The 18,419-nt window shown below is 46.5% G+C and overlaps 1 protein-coding gene and 1 long non-coding RNA gene across 2 annotated transcripts in view; one reads left to right on the top strand and one right to left on the bottom strand.

The window, feature by feature from the left end:
- Window positions 1-2,540: 2,540 nt before the first annotated feature.
- Window positions 2,541-18,253, bottom strand: LOC125624690 (uncharacterized). The gene is made up of 4 exons (XR_007353373.2): window positions 18,029-18,253; window positions 16,870-16,986; window positions 3,756-3,899; window positions 2,541-2,725 (listed from the first exon to the last, which is right to left on the bottom strand). It is a non-coding gene; the product is annotated as an uncharacterized LOC125624690 (long non-coding RNA).
- The window catches only part of LOC125624689 (gap junction beta-5 protein), a 143,489-nt gene continuing 141,750 nt past the window's right edge, over window positions 16,681-18,419 (top strand). Inside the window, exon 1 of the mRNA XM_048825843.2 lies at window positions 16,681-17,001. The gene's annotated coding sequence lies outside the window, so the exon portion shown is untranslated. The remainder of the gene's footprint in view (window positions 17,002-18,419) is intronic.

Genomic DNA, 18,419 nt, shown 5'->3' with positions numbered 1-18,419 from the left:
CTGGCTTTTCTCTGCCCATGAGATATGGGGCTCTTGCCATGTGGATTAGCCCTGTGCACTCTTCTCCCTCCTTTTAAATGCCATCTGCAAGCCAGATCCTCAGCTGGTGTAAAACAGCGTGGCTCCCTTGACTACAGTGAAGTTAGGCTGATTGACACCTTTTCTCCTTTAACCCCACCTCTTATTGACTCTCCCCAGCTGCTGTTCTATTTTATCTGAACTTGGCAGAGACCGAAACCCTTAAGGGCAGATTTCCAAAAAGCACCAAAGAGATTTAGAAGCCCCTGTCTCTAAAAGTCAGTGGTACTTCCAGGCTATCTTGCCCTCATTGCTGCCTTTATCCTCCCAACACCCTTGTGAGGCAGGACAATTATCCCCATGTTACAGGGGGAAATTGAGGCACAGAGGGGGTACATGATGACTTGCCCAAGGTCACACAGGAAGCCTGTAGCAGAGTGGGGAATTGAACGAGGGTCTCTGAGTTCCCAGGGTGGTGCCTCAACCACGAGACCTGCTCCTCAAGCCCTCAGTTGCGTATGAGAATCCGCCCCAACATTCCAGTTGGCCCACAGGACGGTTCTTTCTTTACCAGAAAGAACTCAGTGTTACTCAGTGGAATTCACCCCTCAGGTTTGGTGGGATTCTCCAGTTACCTCACTGGACCTGCATTTGCTCTGGGGATACAGTTTGTCTGAGGTACAACTCCCCTGGTGCCTACCAAATGTCACCTCACTCCCTTCCTCGCATCCCACCGCACCCACCATTGTCAGCACCATGCCCAGTGATCAGCCTCCCTGAGAGATTATCATCATCTCAAGCCAAGAAGCTTCCCCCATCCCCCTACTGAAGAATGCAGTGAAGAAGCAGCTATTAAAGAAAAATCCTCGTGTATAGGTTTGGACATTTAATTTGGTTTGCTTTGGTCAAATTTCACGCTGCTGCAGGTTTTGATTTATGTGCTTGGAGAGTCCTTTGCTGTGCTGCAGAAAGCCAACTCAGCCTGCTATAATTAAACAGCCCCAACTCTTCCGAGATGCCTTTTCTTCCTTTAGTGACTCCGGCATGTCCGGATCATCCTGATGGTAAACAAGCTAAACAGATTGCTTTCACTTTCCAGTCCTTGTCATAGGCAGACTCTGGATATGACAGCTGCTTGACAAGCCATTAAGATAATTTGATCATTGTCATAATAAATCCCACCTACTTTGGACCATGCGCTAACCCTTTCTTTGCAGCTCAGGTTATAAAACACAGATGCTAATGACACAGCGCTCTGTGAAATTATTTATTAGTTTTTTTGGTAGCACCTAGAGGTCCTGGCTGAGATTGGGGTCCTATCATGCTAGGCTTCCAACACTCCCTGTCCTAAAGAGCTTACAACCTAAACAGAGGGTAGGAAGGGGAACCGACACAGGATGTGATGTGTCCAAGGTCACAGGCAGAGCTGGGAATAGGGGACTGTATTTCTGAGTTCCAAGGTGCAAGAACCTGTGGGACTAAAACTTGGGACAATGACGGTGGAGGGGTTGTAGGCTACAACATTTCCACATCGCTTCTGGAAGCTCGGGCTGGGTTTCTGCTGGAGAAGCCTGTAAAGCTCGACACCACAGGAAGGACCGCCCTGAAAGGCCTGAGTGGTGGCCCCCTGCAGCCCACTGATTGGCTCGTCCTGGTATATAAACCAGGAAGCCCGCTGTGGGAGCTGTCTCAGCAATGATGTGGGCTGCCGGCTAGCTCCTGCTCTAGAGCTTGCCTTGCTGTGGGCCCTAGACTCTGGCTTCTGACCTGGGTTTGTCCCTGACCCTGCTACTTGCCTCACCCAGCTCGCACCTGACTGCTGCTTGGTGCCTGATCCTGGTATCCTGACCTGGCTTACCCCTGCTACTTGACCTATGCCTATGGCTTGGCCCTGACACAGTGACATCATCCCCTGTCTCTGCAATGCCCCGGAGTGAAGCACATATTACTATTTATGATCCAAATCAACTTTGGATTTCCAGTTGGTAATGGGCAGCAATGAACCAAGCTCCAAAGGTTTGCATGTGAGTTGAGTTCAGATAAACAGTCAAATGTTTGGGTGCTTCTACTAATTGCTCAAGGTTCTGTGTCACTGAGCACAGGTGGGACACCTGCCATAACCATCAAAGGAGGGGAAACATCACATCCGTCAAATTCAGACGTCGAGCAGAGGAAAGGACCAGTTGCTGCAGCGTTGTGAATTATTAAGGCATTACCTAGATCCATCTGTACTACAAATCCCCCCAATGTTTGCATACCATGCCACAGCCCTGCACAGGGTGTCATATGGCTTGAACATCTGGAGGGCCTTGTCCATGCCTCCTATCCATTCCTTACAACAGCAGCTTATTTCTGTTCTTGCGTCAACTCAGCTCAGACCTGGAGTTTATGGCCTTGTCTTGTACTTGGGGAAATAATCAAGATGTCCACAGAGCAGAACAAAAACCAGTGACTAGAAGTGCAAGCCAGACAAATACAAAATAGAAACAAGGTGAAGAAATTTACCAGCAGGAGTGATTAACCAGTGGAACGAACGACCAAGGGAAGTGGCAGATTCTCCACCTTTTGATGTCTTCAGATCCAGAGCACGGCTTGAGCTATGGCTGGGCTCAGTGCAGGGGTAGATGGGTGAGGTTCTCTGCCTGTGTTATACAGGAGGTGTGACTGGGTGATCTAATGGTCTCTTCTTGCCTTGAGATCTATAAATCTATAGAAAGGGAGAGCAAAAATCTGTGGGAGGCATTTGCCCACCTGTCCTACCTGAGCCCCTCTCTGCCACTTCAGTGGGTACCAACGGTAATGGAGATGTGGCAGTATAGGCTGGCAATCAGAGCATGTACCCGTCCTCCCCAGCAGGTTGGGTTGCTAGCCAATGCTGCAGCCTCTCGATTTCCCCGGTTGCCCATGCTATCTGGGTTAAAGCTAGCACGGGTGTGCCTACCCCTACTACATTCATGCCGTTGCTTTTTCCCCTGGAAATTCCAACTTTTGGTCAAAATACCAAAACCTCACAGAAAAAATTGCATTTAGTTGAAAACCAATTTTCCATCCAAATTTGTTTGCTTCAGCTGAATCCTGTGATGGTGAGTTCCACAGGCTGATCATATGTTATCAGCATTCTCCTAGCTCTCTCTACCACAAGCATACAGATTATGTCATTGATTTAGATAGTGAGAAGAAGAATGGCCCAATGGTTAGGGCACTTGCTTGGGATTTAAGGGAACCTGGTTCCCTTTAACATACGCTCTATGTGACTTTGAACACAAGAGCTGCCATCCTGGGTCAGACCGGGGTCCACCTTGCACAGTATCCTGTCTCCATGGGGAGTGTACAGAACAGGGCAATTATGGAGAAATCTACTCCTGTCTTTGACTGCCAGCTTCGGCAGTCAAAGGTTCAGGCTCTCCCCAAGCATGGGGTTGCATCCCTGACCATCTTGGCTTGTAACCATTGATGGACTGATCCTCCCAGTTCTTTTCTTGAACCCAGTTATACTTTGGGCCTTTACAACATACCCTGGCAATGAGTTCCATAGGTTAGTTGTGTGGAAAAAGTAACTTCCTCGTGTTTGTATTAAACCTCCTGCCTGTTAAGCCAGGGTCACCTGATGAAATTTGGTATTATGGGAAAGGCTAAATAACATTGCTCACTTCGCTTTTTCTACACCCGCCATGATTTTGTAGACATCTATCAGATCCTCCCTTAGTTGTTTCTTGTCTAAGCTGAACAGTCCTGACCTTTTTAGTTTCTCCTCCTATGGAAGCCGTTCCATCCCCTTGATCATTGTTGTTGCCTTTCTCTGGACGTTTTCCAGTTCCACTATCTCCATTTTGAGATGGGGCGGCCAGAAATACTCCCTCACCGACACGCTGTGAGAATACCTATAAAGATTGAGAGGTGTTCAAATGCCTTAAATCAGTAGATCCGTTTAGTTGTGGGGGAAAAACTGTTATCAGAGTCATCAGGAAATAAAAGGTTCCTGAATTTCCCAGACTACATCCTCCCTTCTCGAAGGGTTTCTGATAGCTACAAACAAGCAACCTACTTTAAAAAAAATGGTGGATTCAATGAGAATTTCTATGCTCTGTTTCTTCAGAATTCCCTTTGCAAGTATATCCATCCACACTGGCATCTTGCCGGTATCATGGATGCTGCTATTGGAAGAGTATAGATCAAAGGTGGCAATGATGAGAGGCTTTTAGCAAACATACTCAGTCTATTAAGTCATTTAATTATGCAGAGACAATCCTTTGAGTATTTGCTGGTTTTGGGAGGAGAGGAAGAAGCAATGTTGAAAACAATTGGAATGAGGCATCGGACACGTGTCGTTTGTCTTGAATCTGCCTCTTTACTCTCGCATCTGTTGTCATTCACATTGCTCTAGGCTGCTCAGAACCAAGAACTCCCATCAGAATCCAGGTGCTCAAGTCCTCTCCTCCCAAAGGCTCATTGGCGATAAAGCTGGTGTAGGAAAGATGGGAAGGACTCGGGGACAGGGGTGAATTGCTGGCCTGCCACAGATTTCCTGTTGTGACCTTGAGCAAATGGTTTAATCTTTCTGTGCCTCAATTCCCCATATGGAACATATGGATAATACTTCCTTTCCCCTGCCCTTTGTCTGTCATTTCTGTGTACACTTCTCTTTGGGGCAAGGACTGTGTCTTGCTAGCTTACATTTTAAAGCTAGACAAATAAGGCCATGTCAACACTGGCAATTGAACAACACAACTTTTGTTATTCAGAGGTGTTAACCCTTCTCCCTCCCCTCCCCCGAAAGACAAGAAAGAAAGTTTTGCCACGGCAAGTGCCAGTAAGAACAGCGCATTGTCAGTAGGAGCACTCTCCTGCCAACAACGCGAACGCCACTCATTGGTTGTGGAAGTATTTTGTCAGCAAAAGAGCCGACAAACAGCAGCTACACTGCCAGACTTTGAGTGACATGGCTGTATCGACACGGCTGCGTTGCTAAAAGCTGCGTAGTGTAGACATGGCCTAAGAAGATTAAAAACCTGCCCCAAGGTGATACAGTAAGTCTATGGCAGAGCTAGGAATTGGACCCAGATCTCCTACATCCCAGGTCCGTGTCTTCCTCCCAAAAGCCTGCTTCTTCTCCAATTTCACCACTCCTTCACTCACATGCAACACTACTTGATTATCTCGGTTTGTTTAAAATTTAAATTAACTTTACAATCAGTGGACAAAAGAGGCACTTTGACTCCTATCTACTACCCAAGATCCATAAACCTGGAAATCCTGGGCGCCTCATCATCTCAGGCATTGGCACCCTGACAGCAGGACTGTCTGGCTATGTAGACTCCCTCCTCAGGCCCTACGCTACCAGAACTCCCAGCTACCTTCGAGACACCACTGACTTCCTGAGGAAACTACAATCCATCGGTGGTCTTCCTGATAACACCATCCTGGCCACTATGGATGTAGAAGCCCTCTACACCAACATTCCACACAAAGATGGACTACAAGCCGTCAAGAACACTATCCCCGATAATGTCACGGCTAACCTGGTGGCTGAACTTTGTGACTGTGTCCTCACCCATAACTATTTCACATTTGGGGACAATGTATACCTTCAGATCAGCGGCACTGCTATGGGTACCCGCATGGCCCCACAGTATGCCAACATTTTTATGGCTGATTTAGAACAACGCTTCCTCAGCTCTCGTCCCCTAATGCCCCTACTCTACTTGCGCTATATTGATGACATCTTCATCATCTGGACCCATGGAAAAGAAGCCCTTGAGGAATTCCACCATGATTTCAACAATTTCCATCCCACCATCAACCTCAGCCTGGTCCAGTCCACACAAAAGATCCACTTCCTGGACACTACAGTGCTAATAAACAATGGTCACATAAACACCACCCTATACCGGAAACCTACTGACCGCTATTCCTACCTACATGCCTCCAGCTTTCACCCTGACCACACCACACGATCCATCGTCTACAGCCAAGCTCTGCGATACAACCACATTTGCTCCAACCCCTCAGACAGAGACAAACACCTACAAGATCTCTATCAAGCATTCTAACAACTACAATACCCACCTGCGGAAGTGAAGAAACAGATTGATAGAGCCAGAAGAGTTCCCAGAAGTCACCTACTACAGGACAGGCCTAACAAAGAAAATAACAGAACGCCACTAGCCATCACCTTCAGCCCCCAACTAAAACCCCTCCAACGCATTATTAAGGATCTACAACCTATCCTGAAGGATGACCCAACACTCTCACAAATCTTGGGAGACAGGCCAGTCCTTGCCTACAGACAGCCCCCCAACCTGAAGCAAATACTCACCAGCAACCACATACCACACAACAGAACCACTAACCCAGGAACCTATCCTTGCAACAAAGCCCGTTGCCAACTGTGCCCACATATCTATTCAGGGGACACCATCACAGGGCCTAATAACATCAGCCACACTATCAGAGGCTCGTTCACCTGCACATCCACCAATGTGATATATGCCATCATGCGCCAGCAATGCCCCTCTGCCATGTACATTGGTCAAACTGGACAGTCTCTACGTAAAAGAATAAATGGACACAAATCAGATGTCAAGAATTATAACATTCATAAACCAGTCGGAGAACACTTCAATCTCTCTGGTCATGCAATTACAGACATGAAGGTCGCTATCTTAAAACAAAAAAACTTCAAATCCAGACTCCAGCGAGAAACTGCTGAATTGGAATTCATTTGCAAATTGGATACTATTAATTCAGGCTTAAATAGAGACTGGGAGTGGCTAAGTCATTATGCAAGGTAGCCTATTTTCCCCTTGTTTTTTCCTATCCTCCCCTCTCCCCCCCCAGACGTTCTGGTTAAACTTGGATTTATGCTGGAAATGGCCCACCTTGATTATCATACACATTGTAAGGAGAGTGGTCAGTTTGGATGAGCTATTACCATCAGGAGAGTGAGGTGGGGGGGGGAGGTGAGAAGACCTGGATTTGTGCTGGAAATGGCCCACCTTGATTTTCATACACATTGTAAGGAGAGTGATCACTTTAGATAAGCTATTACCAGCAGGAGAGTGGGGTGGGAGGAGGTATTGTTTCATGGTCTCTGTGTATATAATGTCTTCTGCAGTTTCCACAGTATGCATCCGATGAAGTGAGCTGTAGCTCATGAAAGCTTATGCTCAAATAAATTGGTTAGTCTCTAAGGTGCCACAAGTACTCCTTTTCTTTTTGCGAATACAGACTAACACGGCTGTTACTCTGAAATTTGACTTGATGATCACTTATAGTTGGGCATGATCAGGCAGGCTGTAAATTTCATCTGGATAAAGAGTGGTGTGCAGCAAAAACACAGGTTAAGTCATTGCAATTTTGACTTGTCCCTGTCTGTTACAGAGGGCATACTGCACTGTCCATGCCAAATGCCAGTTGAGCAAGGCATGGGTGCATTACTTTGGATAGAATAAGGACTGTTTCATTCCTTTGCTCACACCCTGGGCTGAATCTGACTGGAGTCCTTCGTGAGGTTTGGAAAAAAGTTTGGCCAATTTTTTTTCTTCCTAAACGTTCATGTGTAGAATTGACTGAAACTTGTCTACCTAAAAATTTGCCTGACGAAACAGGGTTTCGTCAGAATCAACATTTTTCATAGGAAACTGTCAATTTCCACCACATTTTCTAATTTTCAAAGGGGAAAATTCCAAACCAAACACTGGTTTTGAATCAACATTCAAAAATGTCAACAACTACAAAAGTTGACATTGTGAAATGAAACGTTTCATTTGGTACCAACATTTTAATATTCATATAAAATGTTGGATATTTTGATGTTTTCATACTAATTTGAGATGAAAACAAAAGTCAAAGTATCAGGTTTTCCATTGAAATGGAAATCCCGTTTTCTGAACAGTTCAGTTCACGTGTGTCTCCTTGAAAGGGGCCTCCCCCAAAGTGGCTCAGGGGGTGTCTGGATCCAAAGCCCCTGTCTTTTGGATGTTTGAAATGTAGATCCACATCTGAATTTTCTGGCCTGGGGCTAGGGCTATTTTGTGTCCTCCTAGCTTGGCCTGGGAAAGGGAACAGAAATACCGAAAGACCACAAGGCAGGTTGTTCGCAGGGCATTCCAGAGCTGGCAGAAACTAGCAAACCCAGCACCAATCTCAACGGAGAGCAAGTGTTTCCTCTCAGGAACAGGTTGGGATACATTTTAGGATAAGCATTTTAAAAGCAAGGGTCAGGACTGAGGGTCACTGGCAGAACTGACGGGAAGGGGCCAAGACTGGAACAGCATGGGTTGCAAATTGGGATTGAGGATCGTTGAGCTGGGTCGGGGGCAGGACTGGAATGGCAGATGGCTGCAGGTTAGGAGTGAGGCTCAGTGGCAGAGATGACTGTGAGCAGCCTGGACAAAGCTTGCCTGCGCTATGCTTAGATTTCACAGCAGTGCTGCCTGAAGATGATTTTCATAAGCGCTCTGAAGTGGGCAAGTGAGGGCTGCACTCCCCTAGATACAGACTCTGAGCCCCTTTGTAGCCCAGCTGGTCCCGTGAAACACTCTCCAAAATAATTAAAAGAGAGGACCAGGAGATGGAGGCCGCTTTGCAGTTTTAGTGGCACCTGGCTCTGAGGTCTCCTCATGGCGTTTGAAGGTTAATGGGTTCCCAGCGTGTATCACAAACACATTTCAATCTGCAGGAAGGACCAGTCTGGCAAGTCGTAGCGGGATCCTTGGAGAGGAGGCAGCTGCAGCTCCCAATTATATTAATAGAGGAGGCAAGGTTTTTAGCCAGCAAGAATACAAAATACAGCTAATTTGTTTTGAAAAGTGAGGGAAGTCTTGATTCTCACAGGGGGAGATGCTGCCGGGTGCAACAATAGCGAAGACATTCACTTCAAAGCCTCTGACTGCCAACGTTTTCTCCTGCTCTCTCCCTCTGCTTTCCCTGCTTCTTCCCAGATCCATGCCAGGCATCTCTGGTCTGCATGAAGGCTCTCGGTCTATAGATGTAATTTTCTGCTTGTCATGTACTGTCAGGCAACAAGAAAAGGAGGACTTGTGGCACCTTAGAGACTAACCAATTTATCTGAGCATAAGTTTTGCAAGGAGCATTCCCACGGGCACAGAGCTGAGTAGCAGATAGAAAACATCCCTTACATGGAGCGGCACAAACCTCCGGGTGCACATCTGCCATGCAGAAGGTGAGCAGCTGCTCCCGCAGCTTGAATTGGGTTCATTCAGAAGAAGCATGTTACATGTTGAGACGTGTGTGTCTGTGTGTGTGTGTGTACGCGCACACACACATGGAAATGGGGTTGGCCCAGGAGGCCCCTATCCTGGGATCATTTCACAAGGGGAAATCTGTTGGAGATCAGGGCTACAGGAAATGGTTTTCCCATCCCATGAGACATTTCAAGACTTTGGAAAAATGCCCTGACCCAACTTGGGATGAAATGTCAAAATCCTTAAAATTTCAGCAACCTGAAAAGCTGAAGAAAAAAATGGACTGGATCAATCAAAATGTATTTTGTAGCTGATCTTTTAATTTTTTTAAAGGTTTTTAACCATAAATTAACTTTTCTAAACAAAAAGTCATTCAGAACCAAAAAACAGAACCGTTTTAAAAACGACAAAATGGGAAATTTTGACAATTTCAAACCTTCCCCCCGCCCCGCCCCCCACACAAAAAATTTAGAAATGGGAAAATAATCAAAATCGACCCTTTCCTGCCAACAGTTTTGTTTCAGTGAATCAGCTTTTCTGACGGAGAAAGGTTTCATCAAAAAATCCCCCACCAGCTCTACTCAGCACCTCCCAAGAATTGCTCAGCATTTAGCAGAATCCGGCCTCTAACTGGAGGGAGAGTAAACAGTGTCAAAGCTGCTAGCTGAAAGATGGATTTGGTCTGCAATATTTGTGTGAGGCAGAGATACCTTTTCAATCATTCATCATGACCCTGCACCCACTGATAGCATCTTGCACCCACTTTGCACCAGGGATTAAGAATGCTCCACTGCCCTGCACCTTGGCACTGGTATAAATGACACAACAAGGGGCAGGGCAACAGAAGCCAGGTTTGAGGGACAGGGCAGTTGTGAATTGAGCCTAATAAATCTAGCATGTAAAATGTGTGTCCTTTGCATCCCTTTGGCTTCTTTTATACCCCCCCACTACTCCTCGGTCCTGTCACTTCTCAGTCCTTTTCTTCTCTGCCCCTGCTGTGAAGGCTGCCAGGAGTTCTACATGTGCACTCCAGGACTTGAGGAGGAGACTTGGTTACCCTCCTGAAGTAACAACCTGCTTGGAGGGAGGAGCACAGGTTGCAAGAGCGAAGAGTTTGGATGAGCCACCAGGAAGCCAGTCTGTGTGCACGTGGCTGGAATGCTGGCTGAAACACTCTGAATAAAGAACCACTTTAGTTTTAGAAACATGGAGTCCTCTCATGTCGTTACCCAGCACACGGTACATGAAAGACGATGTTCCTTTTGTGCCCAGCATCCTCGCAAAATAATCCATATCTGGTGAAGACCTGAAAGTGCCTCTTCCCAGAATCCCCTTCACTGCCTCTCCCCCTACCCGTGACAATGCACCATTGTCTGAACACACACCCGGTGATCTCATTTAAATGGACACATTAATCCTGCTAGGGCAGCCTCCGCTGAGGCTGAGTTACTTGTAACCGGATTCTCATTCCACTTCCAGCTCAAGTGATTTAAGTTTATTCCCTGCATATGAAATGAAGTGTAAAGCAACTGCTGCCACATTCAGAGTCACTCTACCTTGATTTGTTTTAGCAAGAGGGAGCGGTTTGCTTTGGTTTTTTCTCTCTTAAGGAAAATGAAAATTTGAACAGGATTAAATCTAAAGCCTTTTGAATTTTTAATCCTGAGTGGAATTCAAATGCTCCCCAGGCAGCAGCTCCAGTGACCCCAGCCAGCAGGATGAGGATGGGGAACTCTGTCATGTCTGCAGCAGTTTTCGATTGCAAAACAAAAGTGGGAAGAGAGGCTGGCCTGTCTTAATTGGAACCGCATTATTTCCTCATTGCTTAAGCATCGTCCTGATGGATGCTTGTTCTGCCTGTGGTTCCTAAAGGGCTTTCATGGCCGATGCCTTGCAGGGTGGGATTTTCACCTACAGGTCATGGCATTGGGTCATCGGACTTGTCTACACTTATAGCAATGCTGCTGCACCACTCTAGCGTTTAGTGAAGACGCTTCTCCTGTCGGCGTAGGTATTCCACCTCCCTGAGACGCGGTGGCTATGTGGACGGGAGAAGCTCTCCCATTGACATAGCGCCGTCTACACCAGGGCTTAGTCGGTATAACGATGTCGCTCCGAAGTGTGGATTTTCTGCCGTAAGTTGGTAGCGTGGACCAAGTCCTCGAAAGCCTGGCGCAAGCATTTCCAAACCTGTCCTCCACTCTACGCTGACTTCCCATTGAGTACTGAGTCAAGTTTGAGATCTTGGTCCCTTGTCTTCAGTGTGCTCAATGGCACCGCACAGACCGCCTAAAGCTCCAGCAGAAGGACCGTGGTTGACTGTTCCGCTCCTCAGGCACTGTGGAACTTTCTATGACAATGACAAAGCTCATTTGCACAGGACACAGAGCTTTCTTGGAGACTGGTCCCAGAATGGGGATCTAACTTCTGTGAGAACTAAGGGCCAGCACAACCCTCTTGGTCTTCTGCTGCAAGGGCCAGGCACAATTCTCCAACCAGCCTTCCCTTACATAAACACAGAGCAAAAAAAAATGCAAACATAATCTCTCCCCTGGGGAAAAGATGAGAAAGAGAATGAACCACGTGTAACCTCATGCTTAATGCACTAGTGGAAGGTGCGCATGTACTATGCTGGGTGTTATAAGAACATGAATAGAATAGAACCGAACTGTGGACCGATTGACCTCCCAACCACACGCACTCACACACTAATGCTCACAACTAAATGCACACACACGTAAATGCCTGTGGGTGAACACAGGCTCACATGCTTACGGCTTGGCAATAGGAAGGCAGACAGGAGGTTGGTCCAGTGATTAGGGTGCTAGCCTAGGAATTAGAAGACCTCACTTCAAGCTCCATCTGCTCCCTTGGGAAAGTCAATTAGCCTTTTTGTGTTCGGTTCCTCCTCTGTGAAATGCAGACAGTAGCACTGCCCTACCTCCCAGGAGAGTTGTGAGGGTAATTACACTGAAAATTGGGAGGTTCTCCGATATTACTATAATAGAGGCCAGGTAAACACTCTAGAGAGCTAGCTAGAATAATTTCCCACGTGTCTGGGACATCAGTAAGCTGTGCAAGTCTCTTGATACAAGAGTGCGTGAGGTTGCAAATGTGCCTTTGCCCTAGACTGTGGGTTTGGATAGAGTTCTGTATGTGTTGGCAAAAAGAAAAGGAGTACTTGTGGCACCTTAGAGACTAACCAATTTATCTGAGCATGAGCTTTCGTGAGCTACAGCTCACTTCATCGGATGCATACCGTGGAAACTGCAGCAGACTTTCCACGGTATGCATCCGATGAAGTGAGCTGTAGCTCACGAAAGCTCATGCTCAAATAAATTGGTTAGTCTCTAAGGTGCCACAAGTACTCCTTTTCTTTTTGCGAATACAGACTAACACGGCTGTTACTCTGAAACCTGTCTGTATGTGTTGGGTTTGTCGCTTTTTGGTAGCTGTGGAAAGTGGACGAGGAAGCCTTCTGGAGTGAGGGAGCGTACAACTGAAAGTGTTGTGGGCCATGTGAAAGTTGCAAGGAACACAGGAGACTTCCCCTTAACTTGTTACTGCCACGCTCTTCAGGTTTTGAGTCGGGGGCATGGGCCCTGATGGGTCTTAACTGTCTTGAAACAAAGTGTGTGTGTGTTTTTTAATATATGACATAATGCATTATTGTCAAGAGCAACTTGAACCCTGGTATTCCCCTTCTGGGTTAATTTAAAACTGGTGAATGCACATAGGCAAAGCAGGGGAGAAACCCACCCCTGATCTTGGCTGTGCAATTAAACCAGTGCTGATCCTGACTGTGCCCAGAGATTTCCCCAACCTGCTGAATCACAGAAGCAGCCAGCTGAAGCCAGAGAGGGACCTGCTGCTGCTTAAGCAGGTTCCCTTTAGGTTGAGCCCTTCAGGGAATTCTCCTTCCTCTCCCTAAGGGGACCTTAATCTGCTAGCTCAATTAGCTCATCCCTAATTCTCATCCAATGTTAATGAGCATCCCCAGCACCGCTGCTGCATACTTTCATATTGGGATTTTCAGGCAGCGAGCGGTGTCTGTGAGTAATAGCCTTCCATTTTTCATTTTCGCCGTAATGGATGCTGGACAAGCTATTAATGCTTCCACTCCAAAACCTCTCCCGCCTCTGCCTCTTCCCCTCTCTGTCTCTCCCTCCCCCCAGTTCGTGCGCTGACTCATGGCTCCCTGCAAGCAGCGAAATCCAATAGCATGGAAATTAAGCATACAGCTCCATGGGAGGGTGTCAAGTTTGCAGGGCACAGCGCCAAAGGAAATAAGTAAAAGTGAGCGAAAGCAGAGGGAAGGGATCACAATAGACAAGCTCAACAAAAGCCAGTCCGCTGACCTTTTGGAAAGAGACAGCGCTGGTCTTGAATGCAGGAATCAATCATGTTCTTATGGACCAGGTGAGAGCTGACAAAGATACATACGGTGCTGCTCAGGATTGTGGAGAGTAAAAAAGCTTTTGAGATCCTGAAGGGCTGCAACTCAAAGCAAAAGGACCTTTTATTTATTTTCCCCTCAGCTCTCAACATGAGATGAATGTCTTTCTTTCTCTAGGGTGTGAGTAGGAATGTACAGTTGAAAAGGATAAACATATAAAAGCAAACATGCCCTGGACAGCAACGGTGGTCTTGTGGGGACAGTACTGGCCTGGCTCTCTCAAGGTCTAGGTTCAAGTGGGACCTCAACCACGGCCTGTTGCTAAGTCTCTAAAGGGTGGGGTTTTTTCTAGTGCTCAGCAACCCCAATTTAAACAACTTTTCAAAAGAGCTTGGATCCGATTTGGGCCCCTAAATAAAAGCCAGATTTTCAAAAGAGCCCACAGTCCGCACCCAACATGCTGAGTACTTTGGAGAATCTGCCCTTTAATCGCTCTATGCCTTTCTTCCCCCATCTGCAAAATGGGTATAACAACAACTCTTCCTTTCTCTGACCCTTGTCTACTTAAATTGCAAACTCTTGGGGGAAAGAATTGTCTCTAACTATGTGTATGGGCAGCACCCCGCACATCGGGGTACTGATCTCAGTTGCCAGAGCTGTTCATGTAATGCAAATGATGATTCAAAGCTTTGCTTGACACAATAAGCTGCTCTTGGGCTGGGGGATGCAAAGGAGTTTTGGATTGAAAAAGGGTTTGTATTTGATATATTATGGTAGCACTCGGGGGCCCCAGTCAGCATCGGTTGCGCTAGGCACTGAACATAGGGATGGATGCAGTCCCTGCCCCAATGATCTTATGATCTAAGACAACAAGCAACACCATGAAGGGCAGGGAGAAGGAAACAATCAAATTCTACAACTTCTATTGTCCTGTATACGCTTGGGGAAGATCCTCACGGGCTTTAATTTGCTGTAACTGTATTGCAGTCGATGCTGATTCCCAGCAGATGAGGATCTGTCCCTTGCTCTGTTTGTTAAATTTAATTTTGTTTTAGAGAGACACAACTAAGAGAGCACTGACATTTTCCACCTGCCCCTCAGCCTAGCCCTTTGCCCTGTTAGTAAAATCAGAATTTACAATATTAGGATTTAGCTGTATTCACTCCACATTAGCTCTTGCAAAGTAAATGGTTCTGGACACATTGTAATACCGCTGCACCCCAGTCAGTCAGCCGTGTGCCCCCTTCAGTGCAACACCACGTCAACCGCAGAAAGTGGCATGCATGCAGTGGAGGAGAGCATGTGGCCAAGAGTTTTTGATGAGCAGAATACAAGGTAGAGTATGTGATGGAGAACAGACCCCAGGGCCAGAATGGAACAGTGATCAAATGAGGCCTGTGCACTGAGCCCTAAAATATCCTCAGGCCACACACCCCCGCTGAAACCGTGCCTCAAATGAAGTGAAACCAGTCCTCACATGAGGCCCTGGCCCCCATGGCCAGCGAGGCAGCCGTGTCTCTCTGCGGAGAAGCATTTTTCAATTGGGTGAGAAGAAATCCAAACAAAATTCCAGCGCAGATGTGACACTCCCTGTTTAACCATTGCATTTGGTGCTGTCTCCCAGCTGTCATTCCCTACAAGGTCTGCTTAGCCTCGCCCGCTGCAAAATCTTACACGTGGCCGTTGGATTCTATGGGGATTAGATCCATGTGTGTTTGTGTAGCCCACTGCTCTGGGTGTATCACTGATCTCCCTCAGCACCCAGTTACAGAGGCTATGGGTCTGGCTAGAGATGGCCAGGCTTTCAGCTCTTTAGGTACCTGTTTCAAGTCCTTGTATCAACTAAGAGAATTGTCGCCCATTGTGTTTGCAGGATCAGAGCACCAGAGTGCAAGCTGTTTGGGATAGGGCCTTTTCTTTGCCTTCATTCCTGTCTGCAAATCCCCTAGCGTGCTGTTTGGAACAATGCCCCCAATTCAGCAAAACATGAAAGCATGTGCCATTGCAGTCAATGAGACCATGCACTGGTGGGGATTTTCACAAGCACCGATGTGACTTAGGAGCTCAAATCTCAAAACAATGGTAGTTGTGCTCCTAAATCAGAGAAGCCCATCTGAAGTGTGTTGCTGATTCAGGGCCTATAGGAATGATAACAAAATTCCCCCTGCAATGAAAGGGTTTAGCACCTTCTCTCCCTGTTAGGAAAAACTCCCTGCTAAATTATTACCAGATGAATGCAAAAAAACCAATAGATGCAAAGGAAACAAAACTCTTGTGTTTTCATGACTGTTAGTTTTGCCAGCTGAAATACAGTTCTCCTTGCACCCCACCCACGGAGCTTTGAAATACAGCATAGGAATTCCTCAGAGCTCAAGCCTGCACTGAGTTCATAACTTTGCCTTCCTGGGATAGCTTGTCAAGCTGTCAGGAAGACATATTTCTTTTAGGAGAGCTGGTTTTAATAGCAGATATGGATTGGCCGCTTGCATTTCCATTCACGTTTTGTGAATGTGTGGGTCCTGCGCTGAGTTACTTTTAAACATATTTTGGGGTCTTCTTTAAAAAAACCACGTTCATAATCAAAGGTAGGAGGGGCTTAGTGCTCTTCGCCGTTGTGGTGCTTTAAAACTATGATGCCACATAAACTGCAGCTCCCACAGATATAGCAGAGAGGTGGCATTATTCTGCGGTCACACAACTCTCCCCACCAAACAGACTTGCTTCCCACACCCTCTTCTCTTTTTTTTTTTCCTGTGCATCTGCTCGTCAGCTAAGCCAAACACCTGCAGTGGCTTTATTTTTGGTCCACTAATCTCCATTGCACTTAAATTGTTCCTTTTTTGAGGTAGGGAAGCTTTATTATGCCTGTTTTATGGGCAGGTAAACTGAGGCATGGAAAGGTTGGGTGTCTTGCCCAGGAGGAGAGTGAGCCAGTGGCAAAGCTAGGTATGGAACCAGGTGTCCTTACTCCCAGTCCAGTACGGTTACCACTGGACCATTATTCAAATAACCGCTAGGGCCTGCCTCTTGTACCTTGGGCAAAGCAAAAGCTATGAGCGTAGCGTATGAGGTGGGCATGTATCATATTGCACTGCTCCTTCACTAGAAGGTTTATGGTTCTGACACAGCCTCAGCTGTGGAGGAGAGAGGAAGGAATCATCAGAGCTACAGTGGTGCGATGGGGTAAAGCTCTTGTAGGGCCCAGGGTGCAGGAAAGAGAGCTGATTGGCCAGTGGGGCTGTCACTCACCCAGAGAGATGGAGGAAGGACTTCTTTCCCCCCAAGGCTTCTGGGTAGGGAAACCCTCAGCAAAACTTCTTGGCTTCCCTTCCAGCTGAGGGTGAGAGTTGCTGGCAGAAGGGTCCCCTGGAATGACAGAAGGTAGGTTTTGTTTTATTTAAATACATCTGGGTGTTATGCTTTTTAAAAACAATCCCTCTGAACTTGAACTTGTTGCTTATTGGACAACCTTGCAGTTGCACGGCAACAAATAGGAATGGTGTGGGTACCAGGAATCAAACATTTCAGCTAATATAATTCTCTGTTTCTCAGGTATAATTTACCCAAGGTGACATTTGCTCACAGCACCAGATTTAATGGCTCTAGTTTGTGTGAGGAGTCCCGTGCAGTGAACCTAAGTGGTCAGGACCTCTGTTTAACAGCTCATGTTAAAGATGGAGGTCTTTGACAGCACAGTGCTCCTTAGGGGGCATTACTTATCTTATGCTTCTTAGGGGAAAATGGCTCATGTTGAATCGCTAAACACTTTCAGTATCATTATCCCTATTTTACAGATGGGGAAACTGAGGCACACAGGTATGACATGACTTGCCCAAGAACAGACAGAGCGTGGAGTAGAAACTTGTTCCTGTTTTATGCTCCCTCCTGTTATCTAGCTGGCAGAGTTTGGAAGGGAGCCCAGATCTCATGAGTCACAGTCCAGTGCTCTAAGTCAGTGGCTCTCAACCTTTCCAGACAACTGTACCCCTTTCAGGAGTCTGATTTGTTCTGTGTACCCCCCCCCCCAAGTTACATCTCACTTAAACTACTTGCTTACAAAATCAGACCTAAAAATACAAAAGTGTCCCAGCACACTATTACTCAAAAACTGCTGACTTTCTCCTTTCTACTGTATAATTATAAACTAAATCAATTGGAATATAAATAGTGTACTTACATGTCAGTGTATCGTGTGTAGAGCAGTGTAAACAAGTCATTGTCTGTATGAAATTTTAGTTTGTTCTGACTTCGCTCGTGCTTTTTATGTGGCCTGTTGTGAAACTAGGCAAATATCTAGATGAGTTGATGTACCCCCTGGAAGATTTCTGCGTACCCCCAGAGGTACATGTACCCCTGGTTGAGAACCACTGGTCTAGCCAGTAGGCAACACTGCCTTCCATTTCCTTACCTTCGCTGATAGCACTTCCTCCACTTGCTTTCCTATCTGAGCGCAAATCTGCTTACCATGACATCTGAGAGGATCAAAGCCTTGGGAGGTGGTGTTGCTACAGTGCTGAGTGATGGGCTTGTGTGGGAGGGAAGAAAATATATACTTAAAAATAAACCTAAAAGGACACCGCCACTGGAGAAGTTTATTTTGTTGTTAGAAAATAAGAAATGAGGTTGTGTTCTGTGTAAAGCTCTTCAGAGGCTAAAGAAGAAGGTTTTCTGTTTGAATGTGTCGCATTTAAAAGCCAATGCTCTCTCCCCAGCAAGATAAGGAAGTTTTTTTTTATTTGAAACTTTCGGTATCTACAGTTGGCCAGCTGCAGGGAGTTGGATCCCTTTGAGCCGTTCGG

Source organism: Caretta caretta, chromosome 19, assembly GCF_965140235.1.
Source record: "Caretta caretta isolate rCarCar2 chromosome 19, rCarCar1.hap1, whole genome shotgun sequence".
NCBI lineage: Eukaryota > Metazoa > Chordata > Testudines > Cheloniidae > Caretta > Caretta caretta.
Note: the sequence above shows the minus strand (reverse complement) of the source record. Positions and strands in the feature narration are given on the sequence as shown.